Source organism: Pinus tabuliformis, chromosome 9 (assembly GCF_031772625.1).
Source record: "Pinus tabuliformis cultivar Carrire ecotype Pingquan chromosome 9, CPIR1, whole genome shotgun sequence".
Taxonomy (NCBI): domain Eukaryota; kingdom Viridiplantae; phylum Streptophyta; class Pinopsida; order Pinales; family Pinaceae; genus Pinus; species Pinus tabuliformis.
The window spans coordinates 1,386,300,749-1,386,322,768 of NC_142307.1; the positions used below are offsets into that span (position 1 = coordinate 1,386,300,749).

Sequence of the window (22,020 nt, forward strand, 5' to 3'; positions counted from 1 at the left end):
TCAGGAAAATCCGAACTGTTTTCTTTTCTTTTATTATATACATGCATAATGTTCCTCATTCATTGCTCCTATCCAATGCTAGTGTTAAATAAGTTTATGAAAATCTTACTGTAAATGTTTATCTTGGCTTCTAAAGATGTAACCGAGTTCATTAGACACTAGTTGGTGTACAAAACACAGTAATGTAAGGAAATCAACTAGGTAGTACTTACACTGTAACCCCCCTCTACACACTCCTTGGTGATGTAAAAATGCTTCTCCATATGAACAATAATTTAACTAATTAAATATTCCACGCCTTCTATCTCAACTAATAACCACACTATCCTTAATGGATACACCCATTTACTCTCCTCATAACCCTCTTCTTTCGATAATTGTATTAGCTCTAACTATCCCTAGTCAAAGAGTTAGGTAAGGTTTACAAACCAAAAATAACACATATAGTTAGATAATACGCCAAGGAATTTACATCTAGCTGCTCCTTTTAGCACTAACATATTATGAAAAAACATATTGGTTTTTGATTTAAATATGATGAATCATGCTACAATTCCTCACAAATATCATTGTCTATAGTACAGACATAAGTATTATAATTGAACAAAATTTATCACACTTATCATTGCTTACTACAAATACATTGGATTTAACAATCAACATAATTCATCGCCCTCTGATTATTTTGTTTCTTCTCATCATATTGATGCCATTTCATACATTCACTTAATTCAACAGAATATTCATATATAAAACCTGTAAATAAAACACTAATTAGAAATTCTAGCCATGTAACAACTGGAAATACACATGGGAAATACAAGTTCCTCCCAGCCATGAATAGAATCCTCTAGTTCCCCTCGAGCTAATATATGCTTGCCCCTTGAAATATACAAAGAAACAACAACCTCTCCCCTTGATTCTAAAGTAAAGTATTTCTATAAATTTTCTTCCTTAGAAGATTTTTCCTTAGTGGCATCCCACATTTTTTTCATCTGCCAACCCACTCGCCTAGCTTATCTTTCCTTTTTTTCAGAAAAAGGTGTTTCTTCCTTTTTCTTAAAAGTTGTATGTCTCTCCTGCGACACTTTATTCTAGCCATACTTAGTATATTTCTTGAGCTAAGTGATTTAATGAAATGTTTTTCTCCTATCTGATTAAATCTTATTTATTATCTCCTCGGAATTTTTAGGTTTCCTTTCTAGCGAAGATTTATTTTACTCTCATCTATCAAGGATGATTTCCCAAATTTGGAAAGAATCTCTTTACTCTAGTGGTCTTTAAGCCCTGCCAAGTTATCTGCTAAAGACAATTGCAGTTCCAATTAGAACGGTTGTAAATGTCGATAAATATGTAATGTTGCAGACATAGATGGACTTGAAGGTACGAGGCTCATCTGTGGGACAATAGTTGCAGGAGAGAGGGACAGACTCGTAAGGGTAGACAAGGTGAGCTTTGTAATATGTTAAAAATATCTTCTCACATTTTGGTTTCATGGCTATTTGTGTTACGCTGCATTTTAGTTCGCCATAGTTTGCATTTTATGATGTCCAAGAATACAAAATCATACAAAACTAAGTAATAAGCTTTTGTGTGGCTGTGTCACGTGCATGGACAATGCTGATCTGTTTGAACATTCTTCAGTCTATTTAGGTAAGAGCAGTGCTCTTTCATGGTTTATTAAAAGCTCAGTTTGATTAATTTCCTTATACAGAAGATATACTTGTATGCTCATCAAGATCTACGAGATTCAGTGCTTTTAAATGATAACTTGTTTTAGATTCTGACTAAATACATATTTTCACTTGTGTTAGAATTTGGCATTGTACCTTATAAAATTCAATCATTTTAGCTGGCTTACTTCCAGTTTAGATCATTTTGGTTAGACTAGCCGAGAACAATGCCATTACTATTCTCTAGCTAAAAGTATTCATGTCTTATATGATATCCCAAGCGAGTGGACAAGTGTGGACTGAATATGTGCTTGTCTGACGTGCAAGAGAAGTTAGTTTGCTGTATGAAAGTGCAAAAAAAAATGTAACCAGCTATCTGATGGGAACATGATTTTAAATATTACAGGTGGATATGACAAAGAAGAGAAGGCAGCTAGGGCTTATGATCTTGCGGCTCTGAAATACTGGGGTCCAACAACTACCACAAATTTTCCGGTGTGAATCAATATATTTTCTTCATTTCATTTTGTACATGGAAATTGTATAAATCTAAAGAACCTCTTAATGTCTTAGTCCCTCACTTAAAACTCAATGCATACATTCTTTGTTCCTTGCAATATATTTTTTAGGATACCAGCCTGAAATAAAAGGCTTACGTTCTTTTGACAAATTAGCAATTATGAAAAAGAGCTAGAAGAAATGAAACATAACAAGGCAGGAATACGTTGCATCTCTTAGAAGGTATAATAGCTTTATTACTAGTTAAGGTATTGTAATTCTGTTGTATATTTGAAAATAATAGCATATTGAGTCACCTTACTCTTGGATATTTGTACAGGAAAAGCAACGGATTCTCTAGAGGAGCATCAATTTACCATGGAGTAACAAGCTTAGGCTTCCCATTTTTCTGAATGTCTGTCAAATTTTTTCTGGTAGATTAAGATCCGCAGTAAATCACTACAAGGTTTACAAGGATAAAGGAACTAAAAGCGAGGCATAAATCTCAGACTAACAACCAAGTGAGATTGATCAAGAGGATCTACTACTCATGAATAAGTTGCCATTCTATGTTTTTCTACCCATCATTTGTGGAATTTAGAAATCTAGAGCAGAGCATAGAATAATAACTTCAATCAGAAAACATAGAACATTATCAGGGTTCAACATAAACTAGCTTTTGAAATCCTTGTTACCCAAAACTTATAAAAGCTCCACATACTAATATTCTCTTATCGTCCTTCAAAAGTCGTGTTAGGTTAATTGAATCTTAAATTAACAAATATTATATTTATCATGTGAAGAACCTGGAGGGTAGGAATCCAGTGACAATTCAAGGCTTTCATTCCACTGGAGCTCGAAAACCAACAGTGGCTGTTCAAACTGTTGTGATGACTTTGTAGTTTCTGCAAGTGGTTGAAAATTGAACTGGGTGAATTAACATGTTTTATAATACTTGGAAACACGTTAAAAACAATGAAGTGGATAAGGTTGCTTTTCGACCCTTCAGTCCTTGGGTCAGAGGAAAAAATTGTTTCATGGTCTCTTTCATAATGGTAATAGGAATTCCAGAGCCAGGTTACTGACTTTACGGCAATAGGAAAGTTAATAAATGTGTCCATATAAGCACATCTAAGTAGAGGACGGTCCGTAGATAGAAGAAACAGAACTCTCAAAAGTAGTTTTGGATACTTCTTCCATAATATCACCACAGGAATGGAATTAGAATTTAGAAATAGATTGTTGTAAAGCTGTTGAGAAAGCAGTGAAGAGGTTTGCCGTTAATTCAGGCTAAGAAAATTATTCGGATCGATAGACATAATGGAAGGCATGACCAGCAGACATTCAAAATGATTTTTTTTTTTTTTTTTTTAAATAATTTCTTATATTGTCTCTAGAGAGACAATAGTTTGCATTATGGACATTTATTGTTTTTTAAATCATTTTTTATATTGTCTCTAGAGAGACAATAGTTTGAATTATGGACATTTATTTTTTTTAAATAATTTTTTTTATTGTCTCTAGAGAGACAATAGTTTGAATTATGGACATTTATTTTTTTTTAAATAATTTTTTATATTGTCTCTCCAATAGCTTGAATTATGAATTGTCTCTAAAAAGACAAAAATGTAATTGTCTCTAAAGAGACACAAATGAAATTGTCTCGAAATTGTCTCTAGAGAGACAAATCAAATTGTCTTTATAGAGACAATAATAATCTGTGTTCTATATTGTCTTTATAGAAACAAATTTTTGAGACATTATATTTTGAGACACCCGCTTAGAAACAATATTTAAGACAATACACAAGTTTCATTTTGTCTTAAGTTAAGACAATTGACTCAAATATTGTCTTAAAACCCCCCACATGTAGTAATGAGCCCTCCTCAAAAAAAAGTTAGTTCATTTGTAATGCCGATCTATAAAACAACACAATCCCTATGTCCCCTCTCAATTGCTTAATTGTGCGGCATTCGTTGATTTTGTGGCATTACAGACCCCGCTACCGAAAGCAGATTGCCATTGTACACGAGCCTTGACATCTACGTTCCCAGAGATGAACGTTTTGGGCATCTGAAAATGTCTGATTTCTTGGCGTCTGCCCTCAAGTCAGTCGTCCACTTCCTGATACCAGAGCTCCAATCTCTGTTGGATCCAACACCCAACGAATTCGATTCCTTTGAAGACATTGTGAAGCTCTACTCCGATGGGATAAAGATGCCCGACAGCCCAATTCTGGACGCTATCACGAGTCTCATTCCCCTTGAGCTCATCAAGTTCCTCACAACAGACGGCCAACAATTTCTCAAGCAGTTTCTCACAACAGACGGCGAAACGTTGCTCAAGTATCCGCGTCCTCAAGTTATTGCCTGTTAGTACTTTTCTTCTAAACTGATCCCCTCATGTTCTTATTCTGCATTAAATTTAAACGACATTATTTTAATTGAAATTGATACAAATTATGGAATGAATGGACACAGCTGACGAATTTGCATGGAGGACAGACGAAGAGTTTGCGCGCCAGATGCTGGCCGGTGTCGATCCTGTTGTTATACAGAGACTTCAAGTAATTAGCAAAGAGCTGGCCCCTCCCTGCCATTATCAATATATGGAACCTCGTTTGATATTTTAGTTATGCTAACTTCACATTGTTTTCATGTTATGAATGATTGAATTGACAGAGTTTTCCTCCGAGAAGTAAACTGGACCCAGAGATATATGGTCCTCAGATCAGTTCTATTACGGCTTCACATATACAAAAGAATCTCGATGGGCTAACAGTAGAGCAGGTATCATCCAACCGTATACTTGTTTCTTAATCTGATTCTACTTATGTAATTCTGTAAATGAAATTCATTGCATCCAGAATCGTAACAAATATTTACAGTACAGTAGAATAAAGATGCCATATTTCAATGGAGTAACTATTGTCGATTTGAAAAAAAATATAATATTTATAAGAAACATAAATGAAATTCATCGCAAGCAGAATGGTAACAAATATTTACAGCACCGCCGAATGAATATGCCATATTTCAATGGAGTAACTATTTACGATTAAAAAAATATAATATTTATATCAAATGATACTTTGACAAGTCAGTGAAACATCCATATAAATTAAAAATATTAATATATAAATTAATCTGGTTTTTTTCACTCAAACAGATTCCTAGCCACTTCACCTATCAATTGATAAATCAATAGGAAGCTTTTCCACAAACAAAACCTTTTATATATCATCACTTTTGTATTTAGATTAATAATAAATTTAAAATTGTTATGCGAAACAAAAATATTAATATATATATATATATATATATATATATATATATATTTATTTTATAGATACATATAAAATTAAGAAAAAGAGAAATATTAAAATATATTAATTTTACAAATATATAGGAAATTATGAAAAATTGATATAAAACAATTTAAGTGATTTACTTAATTTTTTTCTTGTTTAATCATTTTTAGAATATATTTTAATTTTTACCATGTTTTTATAATGACCTGAGTAACAATTTACGATGAATTTATCATGCCTTTAAATAGACTACATAATGTGAAAATATCATAGACAAAACCATAAGTTACCAAAATGCATGAGTCGAGTTTACCCTAAAAATCCCCCCTTTAAACATTATTTATATACATTAACTTAGTCCTATGTTCTTTAGGATTAAAAAAAAAAAAAATTCAGATAAAAATAGTTTATACCAATCTTCCTCATGAATGCCACCATCCAGAGCTATAATGGGTGATGATAAGGAACAAGCTATCCTTACTGGTTCTACATAAAAATGTTTTTCCAATCTTAAATTTGAAATGCTTCTCACCATGTCCATGATAATGCAATTCATCTTTTCTAGATCTGCTCAGGAGTATCATCTTCTCATGCTTTATCTAGAACCTATTACAATAATGCTTAAAGTCATTGGATGAAACAATACTCTCTACCATTATTTTTCCTCAAACAATTCAGCAATATGTTAGTATCAATACGATCCACCATTATTTGTCCTCAAACAATTCAACAACATGATTTTTTAGAAATATTTCAAACACCTCTCTTTTGCTTTTCATGAGGTGGGGCCCAAACCTTCCCAATTGCATCATTTATGAATATTACAAAATATTATGCTCCTTTGACTTAGACCAAATACAACCAAATCTAACAATTCTAATATATTTGTTTTTCTTTCTTGGCCACTTCTCATAAATGAAACTTTTTATACAATTGTGTAGGCCTAATGATTAAGGCCCTCTATGTTGTAAAATATCACTAGTTTAGATCTAAAATAAAATAAAATATGTACACCTCTTTTTTTCAGAGAGAAAATCCATATATGGCCGCAGCCGTCATGATTACAATATGGCCGAAGCCAGTCAGAATACGGCCGAAGCCAGAGTACAATACGGCCGAAGCCAGGCAGAATACGGCCGAAGCCGGCAGATACGGCAGAGCCGTCACAAATCGCCGAAGGGGGGACCTCCGCAGGGTTCGAACTCGGCTGGGGGGAGCGAAAGCCATCCGCCCCAGCCGTCTAATCATGCACGCTGGGTGCAAAATATGTACACCTCTATAAAGTTTAGCAATTAACCTTGTTCAATGGTCTTTTCTTATATCATAATATTCCAATGAAAATGATAAATCAATATCCCATAACCCCATAAATAAATGAACATTATAATTAAATAAAATATAATTTAATAAAAATTCAATTATTAATAATAAATAAGAACTAAAATTAAATTATGAATAAGTAATAATAAATAAAAATGATTTAAAGCAAACTTCAATTAAAAAAATATAAATCAATGATCGATAACCACCATGAATATATTAACTTCATGACTAGATAAAAACTATTTAGGTCAAACTTCAATTAAAAAAATATTTCTCTTACCGAGCGAAAGATATAAATATTAGCAATTAACCTTGTTCAATGGTCTTTTCTTATATCATAATATTCCAATGAAAATGATAAATCAATATCCCATAACCCCATAAATAAATGAACATTATAATTAAATAAAATATAATTTAATAAAAATTCAATTATTAATAATAAATAAGAACTAAAATTAAATTATGAATAAGTAATAATAAATAAAAATTATTTAAGGCAAACTTCAATTAAAAAAAATATAAATCAATGATCGATAACCACCATGAATATATTAACTTCATGACTAGATAAAAACTATTTAGGTCAAACTTCAATTAAAAAAATATTTCTCTTACCGAGCGAAAGATATAAAAAATATTTAAGTCAAACTTCAATTAAAAAAATATATCTCTTTCCGTTCGAAAGGTGTATATTAAGTTATTAAAAATCTTATATTCCAAGTTTTTGATCCCTTTTGTATTTATAAATTAATATGATATGTCTCTTATCTTTGTCTTTATAAATTAATATGATATATCTCTTATCTATGGGCGGATGTATATGAAACTATTATTTTGTATTTATAAATTTATATGATATGACGTATGTTCAGAGTATGGAGGACAACAGGCTGTTCATTCTGGACCACCATGATGTCTTCATGCCTTATGTGAACCGAATAAACGCTCTGCCTACCACTAAGATATATGCTTCTCGCACAATTCTGTTCCTTAACAAGGATGGCACATTAAGGCCAGTCGCAATCGAGCTGAGCCTACCCCCTTCAGATCAACGCCCGGAAAGTGTTCGTAAGGTGTTTACTCCTGCAGAGGAAGGCGCAGAAGGAGCTTTATGGCAGCTCGCCAAGGCCTACGTAGCCGTTAATGATTCTGGTTACCATCAGCTTATCAGTCACTGGTAAAACCTAATTAGGCACCACTAGCTAGGGGAATATACATGCAGAATCTGTTTAGTATTTACAATATCATTATATAATATAGGGTCCCGACTGAGTCATGGTGGGATTTTTTCAGGCTTAAGACTCACGCAGTCACGGAGCCATTTGTCATCGCTACCAACCGACATCTGAGTGTGATGCATCCCGTGTATAAGCTACTGAGTCCCCATTTCCGGGACACCATGAACATCAACGCTCTGGCTCGCCAAATTCTTATAAATGGCGGAGGCATTCTTGAAAGAACAGTGTTTCCTGGAAAGTATGCCATGGAGATGTCCGCGGTAGCATACAAGGACTGGAGGTTTGACGAACAAGGGTTGCCTGCAGATCTCCTAAAGAGGTAATCCTAATCAATACTGCCTAAAATCTAATCTCGATCTGTGTCATCCATTTGAATTTTGATTAATATGTGCTCAAAATTTGACAGGGGTATGGCGGTGATGGACTCATCATTGCCCTACGGGCTGAAGCTGATGATCGTGAAATGGTGGTCACGGAGCATGAACAACGTGAAAGATGTTGAAAAAGCAATAACAACAATCATATGGGTGGCCTCTGCTCTTCACGCTGCAGTTAATTTCGGGCAATACCCATACGCAGGATACATGCCAAATCGGCCCACCATCAGCAGAAGGTTAATCCCGGAAGAAGGGTCCCAAGAATTCTCAGAGCTGGTGGAGAATCCGGACTTGGCTATCCTTAGAACTCTAAGTAACCCATTTCAAACCACCCTTGATATAGCCCTCATAGAAATCCTGTCGAGGCATTCAACAGACGAGGTTTATTTGGGGCAGAGAGCCACGAGTGAATGGAGTGATGATAAACGTGTGACAGAGGTCTGGTCCGGCCAAGGTTCCCTATACTTTGATTTATCCAAACACCTCGGATTTGACTCCCAAAGGAGGAATTACTGGCATGGGAATTCCCAGCAGCACTGCTATTTAATTTACTCTATGCGCCGTTAAAATATCATATATTAAAAAAATGGGTCATTAGTAATTACAATGTGATTTGTTAAACAATATTAGTTTTATTCTAAGGCATTAATTCATAATGCCATATGTATGTTAAATAACAGATGGTGCGTTGAAATCCATCAATTAATAAATAAAGATATTAGTAATTCATGACTGTTTATATGTGTGTTAGCCATCCATGATTATTAATATCTATATTTGATATATAGGAATTCGAAACTTTCGGATATTGTGGAGGTATTCCCATTGAATCCTATATATTTATTTTCATTTTATTTCGTAATTCAATCTGCAATTTGGTCACAATTTTGACGTTTTGAAGTCCAACCCGCTTTCCCCAACAGGGCTGACACCCTGACCAACTATCCTTTAAGTCTTATTCCACTTGCAACACTTCATGTTATGCACCATGCTCCTTGATGCATAAAATTCTCACATCTTGCACCTACTTTTTGATATATCATATGTTTCACCTTATAGAGTAGCTCGGAACCAACAACTGACTTGTTCTCAGGTTTGGGCACCACTTACCAAACATTGTTCTTCAAGATGGAGTTATACTCCTCCACCATGGAATATACCCACACCTGCTGCGAAACAAACGCTTCAAAAGAAAATGGTTCAGAATCTATCAAGTCTATCACAAGTGCCATATATCCTATATATCTGGTGATCTCCTATGTCTGCACAAGGAGCTAGGAGTTCCAACCTGCTCCCGAGCTTCCTGCACCAACTTTTCAACCATCCTAGTCCTCTTCCTCCCTTCTCTGGAAGGCTCTTTGTGAGTGGGTGCCTCTACTCAGTCTAATCTCTGCTCCTCCACATGTGGCTGCTCCACATCATCCTCCTGGAATGTTCTCTTGACTTTGAGTAAGATATCACTCTGTGGATCTGACTGAGGCTCCTCCTTTGGAGCTAGAAGCTCCTCCTCTCGTGGTATGCTCATCTCTTGCTCTAGAGAACTCCTCATGTATTTCTCCTCATCAAATATCTCAAACCTCCTCATAATAGTCATCTTGAGTGAGGGCGTGTATAGGCAGTAAATATGAGGTGTCCCAGAATAGCCCATAAATATCCCCTTTTCTGTAGTGGGATCCAACATTTTCCTGCTATTTTTGGAGACATGACAATAGACTATGGATCCAAAATACGAAAGTGGGAGACATCTAGCTTCCTCCCAGTGAAAGTTGCTTCAGGTGAAACCATTCCAAGAATTTTGTGAGGACTCTTGTTCTGCAAGTAAACAACTGTATTTCAAGCTTCAACCCATAGGGATAGTGGCAACCCTTGGTCATGTAACATTTCTCTAGTGGCTCCTACAATAATTTTATTTTCCTCTCTGCAACCCCATTTTGCTATGGGTTGTGGGGTGCAATCAACTCCCTTCTAATACCCTCCTTGGCACATAATTCTTTGAAGGCATTAGACACATACTCTCCTCCATTATCACTTCTCAGGGATTTAATTTTCTTTCCAGTCTCATTTTCAACTAAGGCTTTAAATTCAACAAACTTTGAATAAACCTCATCTTTCTTCTTCATAAAATAGATCCAACATTTGTGGGAAAAATCATCTATGAATATCACATAATACATGTGCTTTGCAGTTGAGACTATGGAAAACGGTCCACCTACATATGAGTGAACTCGCTCCAATATGGCTCCAGCTTTTCTATCTTGTCCCTGGAAGGAGGATTTAACATATTTTCCAAGAGTTCATCCCTTGCAAACATCATGTTGATCAAGGGTGCATTTTGGAAGTCTAGTGGTGATCTGCTACATTATTTTCAAAGCTCCATGGTGTAGGTGTCACATGTGCCTATGCCAGAGCTCTCTAACATCTCAACCCTGAACATGTTCTTCCTTGCTACTCAATGCAACACATCCATCCACCTCTAGCTTGTAGATATTTTTAACTCTAACACCAATTTTTTTTACTTGTCCAGTAGCAACATGCTTCAAATAAACCTTCCCTTTACTGAACACCACATCATATCCTCTGTCTTCAAGTATAACTATAGAAACTAGAATTTTATTCAGACCAGGCACATACATTACATTCTTTAGGTGAATATGGGAGCCTGACTCCCTCTTAAAAGTGACAATGCCAATCCCTTTAGTACTATAACTTCCATCATCTTCAAGATCTATGTGTAATTTTAGGTCCTTTCTCATCTAAGCTACTGAATAAATCCTTAATTCATGTCGTATAAAATGAAGCACTAGAGTCTAAGTACCATACACTACCTAGTACAATACTTTATATGTAAGTAATGAGGGTGAAATTCAACTCAAATTGTGATGCGAGAGCATCTCTTCTTGATGTTGTTGTAGGCTTCTTATTGGATTTATTATGCAGACACTTAGTTGCATAATGTCCATACTCATGATAGTGAAAGAATTTAATTTGGCTGGATTCTGCATTGACTTGGGCCTGCTTTCCTTTAACTTTCTTTCCTTTTCTTGCTAAAGAAAAGTTTTCTTCATCATTAGTTATGGATCTAACTCCATCTCTAGTGTTTCTTCTAATCTCCTACACCAAGTTGGACCAAAGTATCTCCAAATTTTGGAGCTTGTCTCTTCCATTACATAAGACCAAGGAGTGCTAAGCCCACAAGTTCAGATGGTGGCACAGTCTCTCCAACTCCAAGTTCATCTCTCACCTAAGTGAATCTAGATAGGTATTGAATAATAGTTTCATTTTTATTCATTCGAATGTTCTTGTGCTTATCTTTCAATGCCAGCTTCCTAGCATCACTGCTACTTTCAAATAGGTCTATGAGAGTTTTCCACATTGCAAAAGTAATCTCCTTTCCATTTTGAATTCAAAACCACATGGTATTTGACTCCCTCCAAGATAATCCTCCTGGATTTTTCATTATCTTTCTTCCACTGAGCCAAGTGATGTGCATATGATGCTGTTGGTTTTGGAATATATGTTTTTGTGTACTCTAATACTCCATTGTCATCCAACACAACTTACATTCTTAATTCAAAGAACAGAAATTCGAAGTTACCTCCAATGCATACTCAAGCCTCAATCCATTGAAACATTGTTCTTGCACTAAAGAAATACATGCACCACAACTCCGCTATTCGAAATTAATTTGAGAGATGATCAGGAACCTATTTTATATGCAGTTTTCAATAGCTTTGATACAATGTATAAATAACTTGAAATTTGTCGCTGCTAATGAAATCAATAGACACAAATTTCTTCTACTAAATTCCACGGAAGGAAAACTGGAAATAGAAACACATGCAATCATTCAATCATAATGCACAAAGTTTTTTTACTGGGGAACCCAACTGGGAAAAACCCCTCCTCTATTTTTATTATATCAGATGAAAACAATGATCTATTACAATGTCTGCTTCAATGCTTGAAGCTCAATCTGCAGTGTAATATTGATCTCCTCCTAAGTCTGCTCTCGTAAACACTTAGCCAAAATAGGTCTTCTGCTTCCTCGTATTTCCTTGGGAAATACCCAAGGAAATTAGCTCATTTGCTACATGAAAACACTGTACACTCACTAGTATACAATAATGATTACATTATTCCTTTTCTTTTGAACTTCACTATGCAATTCAAATTGCATGGATGACTAGGGCTATTTTCAATAAATTGACTAGTTAACTAAGAGTTAGTTGAGTTTACAATAGTTACAACTACTCAACTGAACTCATACTAACTCTATTCTAGAATAGAGCTCAGATAACTGAATTTCATTAAAGATAACACCTCTAGATAGCTATATCTTACCCACCAACTTGCACACAACTCTATTTCTAGCCCACAAACTCGAATTGACTGACTCAATTGAGTGATTTGGCCATCTCACTCCTGCTAACTGCCTGAAAACTCATCCCGCTAAAGTGGAAATTCAAATTTCTTCATTTGACTAAGGCACAAGTCAATTGAAGCCTTTTCTTGCTACAGTTTAACAATTACACCTTGGGACAATTTCATGGGTAGTTGGTACAACTAAGTTAGAAGTTATAAATTGTTGTTTCAAATGATATCAATAGTCCATCATGCATGAGAGGATCATCATGTCAGCAATTTCCCATTAGTGGCAACACACTGGCTTTGATCATTGTTCTTTCCAAAGGTATGTATGTTCCATGACCTATGCAGGAATCCCATTTGAAACAAGTTAGATATTTCTTTAATGATTTTTTTTTTTTTTTTTTTTTTTTTTTTTTTTTATGGTGATTAATTAGATTTGTTTTTGCTCCTTCTCCCTTTTCCTTCTCTTAATTAGAGTGAATCAAATAACTAACAATTATGTTACTTCTCTCAAGTGATGCTTGTAAAGAGAATACTTATGATCACATCCTTTACTCTGTGAAATACTTAGCTAGGCCTCTTTCCTCCCCTACAACTAATAACTTGAACATAAATATAGTGTCCATGAATAGAATGTAATAAGGTACTACATCACAAGTAACATCATCATTCATTGGTTTGATGCCACATATTAAACTTTTAAGTTACTCAAACATCCTTTCTTTTTCCATACCAATGAAGGGAGTATAGTCATAATTGCTTGATAGTGTCCAAAAGAAGAGATTTTGGATGATTTATTTTCATGCCTTCTAATTTCCACTATTGATGATAGGGGTGGCAGGAGGGGGAGGAATATTACTCAATCCTGAAGGAATAATAGAGATCAAATTTGCATGGGGTCTGGGAAGGAAAACTAACAATCAAGCTGAAATTTATTGTCTTCTACAAGGTTTAAACATTGCTAAAGACAAAGGCATCAAATATATTATTATATTTGGAGACTCACTGATTACAATGATCCATTATCTCATTAAGGAAGGAAATACAAAGGACAATTCCCTTGTCCTGGCGCTTCATTAATCTGTAATTGAAAACTTGAAGATTTGGACAAATTGCAAGTGAAATATTTATATGTGTTTTGGGTAATGGATCAAGTTACTAAACACATAAAAAAGTTATTTTTAAACTTAATTAATAGCCAAAACAAAGACAAAATACCATATCAAAAAACACATAACAAAAAACATGATAAATGAGTTCACCCCTCTCTTGGGCTACATCTCTTGGTCCAGCTTCCAATGCATGGCCTTTTTCATTAAGTTCTCAAATATGTGTTTTTATGGCTTTCGAATGCTCAAAATGAAAAACAAATGTCTCCAATGGATCCAAAACTGTAAAAAACCCTCATTTTGGTTCTTTTTGCACCTCATTTGGCCAAAAATTGAGAAAGTTATGCTCATTACAAGTTTTTCCCAATTTCCCATAGCTAACCATCCCCCAATTCGACCCAAACCTAGCTTGAGTGCCCCAAACCCGGAACTGGTGTGCAAACTTGGCCTAAAATCCCACTCAAAGGGTGAAATTATCGGATATTTAAATTGTCCACTAACGCTTAGTTTCCAACATTTGAGGTCATATGGCAACAGGTGCCCGGGGGTTGGGGCTAACCGCTCACTCCTATCGGTTGACCCCCAACGAATTACCATGTGGGCATGTGAACCCCACAGAACCCGGGGTTGGTGCCAAAATCCACGTTGAGGTATTTATTTAGGGTGCGCTCCTTTTTGCTAGAAGTGAGGTCGTGTGAGGCCACATATGGCCCGAGGCTGGCCCCTCTGTCCTTTGCGCTCCCGGTTGCATGAAGGGTCATGTGACCGCGGGATGGCCCCTATACTTTACCTTGTCGACAGTTCTGCTCTGGTGCACTTTTTGTGGGCTGTGACCATAGGGATAGGGCTAAGCCCTGACCCATAGTCCCACCCCATAGTTATGTGGGCGCAAGGACTATGGTTGGGGATTAGCCTCGACCCAATTCCAAAATAAAAAATGCACCAATATTAAATCAAACTTGAAGCCTTAAATAGTTAAGTAACACATGTGTGGTGCATTGGTTGAGACTCTTGGTGCTTGGGCAAAGTTATTGATTTCGATTCTTGTTAGGCCCGATCTGACCCAAACAAATTTTTATATGCCAATAGGAGGCCACATGGTAGTTGCGATTGGCCCATGTGGCTCTCCACCATTGGACTGCTTCAATGAACCCACAACCAAAAAAATTGCACCATTCACGAGACAATAAAAAAAGGACACTTGTCAATCAATCATTGGCCTGAATTGTATAGTCAAATGCCCAGTCACCTACCTAGTCAGCATACAGACTACTGACTGCGCATACCTACAACTCAATTAAAAAAAAATTAGTTGTTTGGAAATTCGATTAGAACATGATATTAGGAGCATACTATATCAGTTTTGAGTGAAACAAGTTGCGTTGGATTTAGGTCGTCGAGGTCTACGCACTAGTATAGGTTTTGAGAATTTTTTAGCACTAAACTGATCCCTTGGATCACTTCTCCCCATTGGGAGCTTTTGGACGTCCAGAAGACTACTTTCAGTCATCAAATAGATGAGGGTATAGTTCCATAACCCTTCCAACTTAAATCCATTTAGTTTTTCTTGGATTTGTGCCTTTGATACCAACACAAAGGTACTCCACATTCCCTCATTTTGAAGTTCTTGTTCTTCTATCAAGGATAGTATCCTATTGCAATTATTCAAGTAATTCTAGTGAGAAATATTCTATTGAAAGAATCTGAAAATTTTCTCCTTGATCATCAATGAAAGGAGGCTCATATAATATGAAATTATCAACATTAACAACTGGATACATTTGCATATAAGGAGGCAAATCCAAATGGAAGGCATTGTTACCAATATTTTCTATAATCTTAAAAGGTCCATACCTTATTGGTTTTAGTTTTTTACCTTTTCCTTTAAGACTCTCCTTGCTAATGTAAATCCAAACTCCATCTCCAACTTGAAAATTGTGGTAAACATGGTGCTTATCATGCCTTGTCTTATACTTGGCTTAGCTTTTTTCCAACTGTTCTTGAACCATTTGATGCACCAACTGAACTTGTTCAATGAATCTCTTGGCCTTATCAATGTCACTATGACCATCAATACCAACATCATTCCCAAAGCTAAAATCTAAAGGAGATTTTGGTAAGTAACCAAAGCATGCCTCAAATGGATATGTTTGAGTCGATGAATGTTTTGCCTGATTATAAGCATGATGAATGTAGTGTAAGTGTTCATCCCAAAGCTTAGGATGTTTGCTGCAATAACCATGAAGAAGATGTACTACTTATCTGTTCACCACTTTTGTCTGACCATCGGTTTGTGAATGGAATGTTGTACTCCTTTTCAACTTGGTGTCGATGAGTCCCCATAAGCTTGACCAAAATCTCCCGAAAAATCGAGAATATTGATAAGAAATAATGGATTTGGGCACCCAAAATGTACCCATACATGTTGAAAGAAAATTTGTGTAGTATGTTCAGCTGTAACCTTCTTCTTACAAGGCATCAAAATACACATATTGCTAAAACGATCCACCACAACATAAAGATAATCATGATTTTTTTTAGACACAGGCATTCCTCCTACAAACTCCATGGAAACACTTTCCCAAGGATGGGAAGGGATTGGAAGTGGAGTATACAATCCTCACTTTCTATTGCTAGGCTTACTTGTACCACATAAATAACACCCTCTTACATATCGTGACACACTTTCATTCATTCTAGGCTAATAGCAATACCTTTTTAATTGTGCCACCGTCTTACCTACACCAAAATGACCCAAAATAAGAGAAGTATGTGCTTCTGTTGAATCATTCACCTTGTAGGATGCATAGCTTTCCAAGGTGATACAAAATTTTATCATGCACATTGTTGCCTTGACCCAAGGTTGTATATACATATTTGAAATCATCATCTAAAGCATATTGTTCAACATAAATCTCATGCATAATAAAATTATGTTTAAGAATAACTGAAGTACTAACAATTGGTCTAGAAAGCATATCAGCAACGTTGCTATAGATACCTTTCTTACTCCCTATCACCAAGTTGAATTGCTACATGAAGCCCATCCATCTGAAGTGCCTCGCTTGTTGTAGCTTAGTTTTTGATTACAAGTATTGTAATGGTTGATGATCAATGTGAATGATAGTTTCCTTTCCCATCAAATAGTGTTTCCACTTTTTGACATTTTGCACCAATGCATACAATTCCTTGTCATATGTAGGATATTTAACAACTGCACCATTAAAAGTTTCATAATGGTAGCATATTGGCTTACCATGTTGCATCAAGACCTCTCCAATGGCATAGTCACTTGCATCTATTTGTATCTCAAATGGCTGTCTTAAATCAGGAAGTGAAAGAACTAGAGTTGTATTGATTCTCTCCTTCAATGCATCAAAAGATTTTTGTTGCTTGCCTCCCCATTGAAAAACCTGCTTTATGCTTGTCAAGGCATGTAATGGAGCTGCAATTGAAGAAAAGTTAGAAATAAATTTTCTCCAATATTGGGCTTCTCCCAAAAAGCTTCTAACCTCAGTTACATTATTGGGCTTGGGCCAATCTACAATGACTTTGACCTTTGAGGGATCTATCTTCAATTCACCCCCTCCAACAATATGTCCCAAATACACTAATGAGGTCTTTCCAAACTCACATTTAGACATCTTTAAAAACAAATTTTCTTTCTTCAAGACATCTAAGACTTGTTTCACATGACTGTCATGTTCTTCACGAGATTTGTTGAATATCAATATTGTAGGTATTAACCCTGTACAAAAATTACCTGCATACGAATTATAAAACACAGAAAATAAACAATGCGAGAGAATAACACATAGAACACATATACATAGAGATTTTCCACTGGATCCCAAAACCGGGACTACCAGATTGATTTTTCAATATGTTCCTTTCAATGTTACAATACATATTTATACATGTCAAAGCATCTAATACCATGGACTGAAAACCATCGCACCCAACACCATGTGCGAAAACATGCACAAAACCATAGGTAGGTTTGCCCACCTAATATAGGGTCCCAAAAAAATTTTCTCGAGCCGCTGCCCTGGACCCCGTAGAGGGGGACTACCCACCCCAGTCAAACCCCCTGGACAGGGGGGGCTGTAGCCCCCCTGTGATCCCTCCACTGTGTAATTGGCGCAACGAAGGGGGGGCTCTGCTCCCCCTCTAACCCCTCAGTTAACTAGGGGGTCTAGTCATGGAAAGAATATAACACAACCCAACAAATATGTAATCTAAGTAGACAATTATAAAATCTCAAGAAAAGGCCCTAAGACATCATTCATAACTCTCATGAATGTCGCAGGAGCATCACAAAGCACGAATGGCATAACCAACCATTCAAACAAAACTTTCTTTGTTTTGAAAGTTGTTTTCCATGTGTCTCCTTCAACAATACTAATCTAGTGATAACACTTCTCAAGTCCAACTGAGTGAAATGCACATCATATTTCAACTGATCAAGAAAATCATCAATTTGAGGGAGAGGGTAATGATATTTTTACCGTAATCTTGTTCAAGGCTTTGAAATCTACACACATGCGCCATGTACCATCTTTATTTGGTACTAAAACAATTGGTGACTCGCATGGCGATGTGCTTGGTTTGATGAACCCTTTTTCAAGCAACTCTTGGATTTTTCTTTTGATTTCTGGATTCTCCATGACTGACATCATGTACATGCCAATTTTTGGAAGAGGGAAATCTTGCTACAATTGGATCTCATGTTGGATTCCTTTTTTTGGAGGCAAGCCTTTGGGTTGTTGAAACATCACATCATAGTTGTTAACAACCTCATACAAATCAGATTTTAACTTTGCATCAAATCCTTGGAAAGCTTCATTTTCAACATTATCTTTGGGTTTGATCATCAAGAGTACAAAGTTCTTACTAGCATTCACTAACATCTTCATTTGTCCAATATTCAGAAGTGACAAATTCAACTTCTTGTTATGTGATCTGTTATCACTCAGATTTTCCCTGAAGTTGTAAGAAGAGGGAAAGGGGTCCGAGGTAACCACAAACCAACTTTTAAGTACAGAATCTAGCCAATATGTACTCAGAGAGGGCTCTCTCGTTAAGATTTAGCTTTGTTTCACAAGATATTAGGCTAGTTATAAAAGCTTTGGGATTTTGATTATATTTGGTGGTGAAATTCAGTAGCAGATGGGTAGAACTGAATATTTTAGGCCATTGGGCTAATGGAGTCAACAGAAGATGGCTTAACTGGATTTGGCTTTTCAACAAAGGATGGCTCCACAGGGCAAGATAGCTAAACAGGGAGCAAATGATAACTTGAAAGGATGAGATGGGCTCAAAATTGAAAAAGGGCAATTAAGAATCCTTCTACATGTTTTGAGAAGAGAGAATTTGGATGATCACCAGTAAAAAGCAATTAAGGATTTTTTATTAAATGATCTAAATGATAAACTAAGAAGCAGGAGAAATTAAGAATTCCTTGCCTATCATAGTTTAGAGGAAAACATTAAGAATAAAAACGATTGAAAACAGATTGCACTTAAGCACTTTCTGAATTATGCTTTTTCGTTTTGATATTCAGATATGAAACATAATTGAGATATTAAACATGAAAACAATAACACATGAGTTATAAAATACTTATTTGTCCAGTGTATTACACTTGAATCCTGTGAAAAGTCCTTTGTATCAATTCTACATCCAACCAACCATGCAAGATTTGGTCCAACAGCACTTTATTCCAAAGTAATCAGTTTTATAGCAATGTCTAAGAATCCACCCTCAATACTCTGAATGAGGGAGTATTTATACAAAATTTTTACAATAAAATATCTCATAACAAAGAGAGATATATTCTAGGGTGACTAACTATAAGTTACATGAAAATAGAGACAGATGGTCTCGTAGATAGAAGATAAAGTAAACTGATGGCTTGATGTCCCTGCTTTTGTGAATGAGCTGGAGTCAGGCCCTAAGATGAAACATCTTGTTGTCTTCCTTGTAAATTCATGCTGGCTGTTCTGCTTTTCACTTTTTCACTGTTACATTTTGATCTGTTCTGATACTCTTTACCTGTTTGATCCTTGTTCATCCTCTTTTATCATCATTGATTGTAGTAAATAATGCAAATTTACTTTTTTACCAAGGATAAATTTACAAAATATCTAGCATTTCTGCCCACCATTTTTCCTGTGGTATTCTGGTCCTTTGAAGTTTCCTGAGGATTTCATCAGTCTTAGTGTACTTGAAAAAAGTAGGCTGAACTGGAAACAAATGCTTTAACTCATGCTCAACATAGAAAAGGTTCTCTAGACTATCATAGAGAACTCTGCCTGTGGGTAGTGCCTTTGGTGCTGATGTGCTGGTTGATGAACTTGCCTGGTTATCTGCATATTGATCCAATTTGTCAACATAATCTATATGCCTCATTAATTTATCATTGATAACTAAAGGACTGGGTAGCCCTTTGTTTTGCAAAATATTAAATTTCTCCATAAAAGCATTAATCTCCTCCTGCATGTTTTGGCATCTTCTTTCCAAATTTTGCATTAGAGACCTTTTAGTCAATACCTTCTTGACTTCCAGAATAGTCCCTGTTCTGTCTTCAATGCCAATTTCTTCCAGCTGATACTTGTTCTTACTATTCAAAAAATTTATAAGCCTAGTGGCTTCTTCAGGCATCCTTCCTAATTCTTCCTTTGTCCTCCGAATTTCTTCCAGTGCTACCTTTACTAAATCAATCTATTCAAATATTATTTGTATTGATGGCCAAACATCATTTATTGACTAAGTGATGTTGGTCCAAAGAATCTTCTTGATGTCTGCTAAGGGCTTGTCAAATGTGAGGTCTTTTTCTAATGATTTCACCTTTTGTTCTAACCCTTTATTTTCCCTCACCTTTTCTGCAAAATTTATCTTTGAAAGGTCATATTTTTGTTCTAAGGTATCATATTGTTCTTTTACCTTTTGCAACTCTGAAACTTGGATCTTCATCTCCTCCATTGATTTTATCAATTCCTCTGTACTTAGACCTGAAGTTTCTACTGGTGTTGTTCCTGTACCTGTGACTGCTTCAGCTGTGGCCATAGGGACATTGGGTGCCAGAGCTGTTGCCAGTGTTGAAGGGACTGCAGTGGAGACCACTGGTATCACATTTAGTGGCTGGGAGGTCAACTCTCCCTACTTGATTTTGAGTGATCTTTCTAACTCTTGCTTGGTTTCCTTCAGTTGTTCATTAAGCTGTAGGACCAAGTCCATAAGCTCTTCTTCAGACTTCTTCTGAACAATTTCTGCAGTTTTTGGATGTCTTGATGGGGGTAGTTTTAGCTGCTTTCTCAAGGCAACTATGTCTTCATCTTTTTTCTTTATTAAGGCTTTTGCAACCTTCACATCCTTTGGATTATGTCCCAATCCAATTACTAACTCTTCTAAAGATTTAATTCTGTTATCTTTAGCCTGTGATGAGGCTCTCTCCAGTTGTAATTGGGCAGTTGTATTATTTAGAGAATTCTCTAATCTTTGGGCCATCATGGCCTTACTAGTCAAAGTTGAATATATCATTTCTCCTATTTGCCTGTGTAGCTCAATTTGATCCAAGGGATGAATATCTTTTTCCATGACCTCAAAATTGGTTTGAAGATAATCTGTAGCTGTTTGAGATTTTTGCACTTTAGGCTTGAATAGGCTCATTTCCATTTTGCCTTTCTTGATGTCATAGGCTGACATCAACCTGTTCTGATTAGTGGGAGCCATTTTCAAGTATTGATTATAGACCTGGATTCTCAATGGCTCATTCCTAGCTTTGATTTCCTTGAATTTCTTCTTAAAATCTAGGTTCTCATTTCCTTTGTTGTCTCTCCAGTTCCTGTCTCTGTGAGCTAGAAGGTGTCCCACCTGCTGGGAAAGTCTGGTGACTGTCTACACCTTCTCTTCTTTGGCTGTCTGTGGTTTCTTCAAAAATTTCCTCTTCTGAATGAGGATTTAGCCTGTGCCTTTTAGCACCAGGCTGGTCTGATAGGCCACTGGCAGGGGTAGCTACTTCCTTGTCTCTCTTTTTGTTCCTTTCCTCATTCAGAGGAGTCTGCAAAATTGGGGGCTCTTCTACATTAACTTGAGTTGGGGGAGCCTGTGTTTGAGCCT

General features: G+C 36.0%; 1 pseudogene across 1 annotated transcript in view; it reads left to right on the forward strand.

The window, feature by feature from the left end:
• Positions 1 to 9,123, forward strand: part of LOC149153678 (linoleate 9S-lipoxygenase 6-like) — a 31,715-nt pseudogene extending 22,592 nt beyond the window's left edge. Inside the window, exons 4-10 of the transcript XR_016263332.1 lie at positions 4,045 to 4,067; positions 4,168 to 4,542; positions 4,652 to 4,737; positions 4,853 to 4,960; positions 7,680 to 7,984; positions 8,101 to 8,364; positions 8,452 to 9,123. The product of XR_016263332.1 is annotated as a linoleate 9S-lipoxygenase 6-like (transcript). The remainder of the gene's footprint in view (positions 1 to 4,044; positions 4,068 to 4,167; positions 4,543 to 4,651; positions 4,738 to 4,852; positions 4,961 to 7,679; positions 7,985 to 8,100; positions 8,365 to 8,451) is intronic.
• Positions 9,124 to 22,020: the final 12,897 nt, after the last annotated feature.